Here is a 4,605-nt window from a genome sequence, read left to right as displayed (position 1 = left end):
GAGCAGCTGCTCCTTCAGAGAGGCTCCATCCTGGAGCTGCCCACTCCTCGTGCCTCCCTGAATGACAGGAACCTGTTGCCATTGGGAGGACATCACCAGCACCCCCACAGTTCCATCACTGGCTAAACGGGTCTGATGCCAGGACATCACACAGCTCCTGGCTATGACAGCCAGAGGGAACAGCACTGTCCCCAAAGCTAGCACTGTCCCCATGACACCTGTGAGTCCCAGCCACACTGTTGGACAGTGGGTCTGTGCTGCTGGGTGGTCTCGTGCTGGCTGTACCCACGGGATGGAGGTGTGGGTGCTGGGGGATCCTGGATGAATGCCCTAGGGAGCAGGACCACGCACTTGCCTTGGTTGAATTTCAAAATGTTCCTCCCCAGACAAGGGTTTCGGGTGCACCAAGGAGGGGCTGCGGTGGGATCCAATGCAGCCTGGCCCAAGCGGTCACCAGCTCCTGCTGTTTCTCCCATCTCCCTGAGCAAGACTCCTTTCTGAGCAGAAAACAGCACACTGGAGCTGCCCTGGCTCTGCCTGTGCCAGGTTGTGCCTCCTGGTGGGATGTGCAGGGACAGGAGCAGAGACCTTGGGGCACGCAGTGACTGGAGGTACTGGGGGTTGAATCCCGCTCCACTGGGAGACCTTGGCCTCCTCTTCCTCCTTCTGCTTTGCTGCCCACGAGAAAATCCTGCAGCATGTCCCAGCACGCCATGCTGCCACCTCCTCTGGGGCTGGAGAGAGCCTGGCAGAAAGAGTGTAGGGGGCTCCAGGTGGGTTGGGATGAGCTCCCACATTCCACTCTTGGGACACCCTTCCCACTCTTCCTTCCTGGTGCCCTTCACACTGGGAGCCTCCAAGGGCTGCAGGGCGGCAGAGCAGCACAGCAAGGGGCAGCTCCAGGAGGCACCAGTGGCAGCTCACCAAGTCAAGGGACTCCTGGATGGTCCAGATGTTCTCTGCCATGTGCTCCACCTTCAAGTCTCCTTGTGGATCTCCTGGCACAGAGCCCTGACCTAGGAGAGGGCAGGGTGGGCCCCAGGGCAGGGTGAGCCCCAGGGCAGGGTCCCTAGGGCCCAGCTCCTTTGCCCCCACCATGGTCTGCACAGAGCCAGGGGCAGCGCAGGGCCCGGCCAGGCTGGCACAGGGCACTGCGGGCAGGGCTTGGCCTTCAGCACATCCTCAGCAGCCAAGGGGCAGCAACTCCCCAAAAGCACAAGGGATGCAGACCCCAAAGAAGGTGGTGGCTCAGGGGGAGCATCCAGAGGGGCTGGGAAGAGCTTCTGCCTTGGTGATGTCTCTTTCACTGGCTTCCACTTTCTTCCTTACCTTCTCCATGCCTGATGGGCTGGGAACCACAGAGGCCTCTCACAATTCCCTGCAGTGGTGCCCTGTTCTCCTGGGCAGGCAGATCCCACAGGCAAGTGTCCAAGCATCCCATCCTGGCAGGAGATAGAGCAAGATGGGCACTGCCAGCAGACTCCTTCCTCTTTGCTCTCCTCCTCATTCTGGAGCCTGCATGTCTCCCTGTCCACAGCTGCATCCAAGCTCAGTGGTGGAGATCATTCACTGCAGCAGCAACTGTAAGGCAAAGCTATGGAGGTGCCCTGACCACTGAAATCTAAAAGGTGATCAAGGATAATGCAAACAAATTTTAACGAGAATTTCAGCCTTGGTGGCATCTAGTTAACTTCACTTCTGACCCTACCATCAGTAAAGCCACAGCTTTTGCTTTAACAATACACAGTGCTTTGGTAAACCCCATATATCCAACCGCTGCACTGGGGTTAAATCACCCTGGAATTATTTATTTTGTGCCCAACAAAACGGGAACAAATGGCAAGCTGTCACTGTTGATGTGTGTGTTGTACAGGAACAACACAGATTTATTTGTGAAAGTAACACCAATACTAATGTCCAAGATATTTGTCTTGGTACCGAACAAAATGCTTGTCATTTTGAAATACGGCCTGCTGGAATGCTTGAAACTGTAACTGTATATATTGGGAAGAGTAAGAACGATTTGTGATTCCATAAAGACCACACCACTATAGAAATAAGCCATCACTCAAACATTTGGATTTGTAGTTTTCTCCAAAATTAGAGGATGCGACTTCCAATTATTCAGTTCTGTCACAACCCATGAATTGCTACAATCCATCTACACATTCCAGCAAGATTTCCTGCTCACCCCCACTGGAATGAACCTTGCACTGGTGGAAAAATTACTGCAGCACGAAGAGTTGTGTTGTCTGCTGGAAGGCGTCTGAAGCAATGGACACAGCTCTCATCACTATTGATCAAATACAGAAGGGATATATCATGTGATGAGAAATGGAGAACATCACTGGTGGGATTGTGTTTGGGTGGTCACCCACTGCAACAGGAATTCCAGAGCTAACGTTGCATCCTGTTGTAATTTTGCTGATTTCTGTCATTTTATGCTTAATGTACTGTGGTATTCTCTATGTTGGAGTGTTTATATTAGCTAGACAGAGAGCACTGTCCCACAGATGTCCTTGCATACATAATACTGTTCCCTCACATTAATAATCTTAAAAATCACAGTATTTTGCTAACCTGATCCAAAATTTCTCACAATTTTTAAGTTGGACACATTAAATCCCTGATTATAGGCACAGATGCAAGAGGTGACCACATGGCCACTCTGTGGAACAAGGCAAGTTGTCTTTAGTCACGGGATGGATTCTGGTGGTGCCTTCCCCCAGCTCTTGAGCTGCACTATGATCTCAGAAATGCTTGTTTAGGCCTTGGCCTTGAGAACAGCACCTGGGCTGAGCAACTCTCAATCTTATCAGAAGCACTGTCTGCTCCCAGGAACTTGTGCTGTCTAACAAGCTCCTGATTTTTAATAAACACCCTTGGAAAACTATTTTTCTTGCCTGAATAACAACCCAAGCGGAACAACGTTTTTGTTATCAAACTTCCAAAGAAAGCTGCTGACCTGAATTGTGGCCAGGATGGAAAGGAATTACAGCCATTCCTCAAGGCTCAACTCTTTGCCTGTTGAGAAGATGCAAAGACATCTGATGTATTTCCAGGAGCTCGAGGGGAATTTTTCAGAGGCACCTTGTACAAGCTCCTTCAGGTCTGTGTGTGAGTGGGAATGCACTACAGCAAACATACTATGGAGGCTGCTCTCCTAGATCCTTCAGTACTTTAGATTTTTAAGTAAATGCTAGAAGAAATTGTTAAATTGTTTTAACTTTTAACAGCATAAGCAATACCTTAAGAGCTTATGCTGTTAACTGCTGTTAAACCTTTGGGACTAAACCCTTGGCCAAGTCTGGAGCTCAGTTTTCCAAGGGGTCTACTCTGAACCTTGGGACTCATCTTGTGTTTCCTTTTTATCCTTGCCCTTTCCTACTCTTCCCCTTCCCCCCTCCCCAGCCTCAATGTAGATAATTTTTAGATTGATTTTGGGTTTAGATTGATTGGTTTTAGATTTTAGTTTGCTTTTACCACATAGTAAGTAGTAGAGTGAACCTTGCCAACAACTTTGTGGAACTTTCACTTCTATACTAAACCTGCTTTTGCTGATACCTTTGCTGGTGATTCTTTAAGCAACCATAAAGCATTCACTCATAACAATGAGGGCACACAGGCACAACCTGTGCTGTGTGCACAACCTGCTCAGTGGTGCAATGATTCCTACCAAAATACAGCCCAGCAAAAGCAAGCCTGAATGGGGCAACAACCCTCAATGAGCCCCAACCTTGCTCCTGCCAGGTCTGACAAGCACTTTGAAGGGGAAAGAACAGCAATACTGTTCACACTTCTAACACTGACTTTCAGGATGAAGAACATTGTGCAGCACTGGCTCAGAAGAAAGGGGGCACAGACATCTGCAAGGACGCCACAGCCCCAGATGGTCTGTTCAGCACTTGCAGTACAGCATTATGTTACTCCTCCAGGCCAAGGAGCCAGGCTGTGGTCACAGAGCACAGCTGAGATTTGTTTGTGGTACTTTGAAAATGCAGGAAAACCCATCAACAGCTTTGATACCTCATCCAGTTCTGCACATCCCTCATGGAATTTGGCCTGGAGGTTTAATCCATGCTGGATACTGAAGGTGGTCCAAGCACTCCATGCACTAATGACCCGTTTGTTTCCCTGGTATTCAAGGCTTGTCCTGCTCAGTCACTGCTGGCCCCTTGGCACATTTTATATGTTGGAGTAGAATAGAAGAGTGTAGAATAAGGATAACCAAAACTAAACAACTAAACATTTCCTGTGCTGTTGAAGTAACTGCTTCCAGCAGCTTTTATTTGCTCCTCACATCAGCAGACTAGTGGGATAGGTTTTTCTTGAGTGTGTTTGTCTCATCAAGGGGAAAGATCAGTTTGGGAGTTTATCCTTATATCATCCTGGAGACAAAGCACTCCACCTGCATCTTGTGCTGCTTCCTCAAGTGTCCCCTCCACCCAAAGATTAGTATCACTCGAGAAAAGAGCGATCAGCCAGTCCTACTTCCCCGTGGAAGAAGGCTACAAGCTGCCAAGTGAGCCTTGTTACAGCAACAGCCCCACTAAAGAGACACAGCAGCTCCTCAGAAGGCACAGGATTCACAGGAAGCACCAAAGC

This window comes from Anomalospiza imberbis, chromosome 19 (assembly GCF_031753505.1).
Source record: "Anomalospiza imberbis isolate Cuckoo-Finch-1a 21T00152 chromosome 19, ASM3175350v1, whole genome shotgun sequence".
In the NCBI taxonomy this organism is placed as follows: Eukaryota; Metazoa; Chordata; class Aves; order Passeriformes; family Viduidae; genus Anomalospiza; species Anomalospiza imberbis.
The sequence above is the reverse complement of the archived record's forward strand: the minus strand, read 5'-3'. Positions refer to the sequence as shown.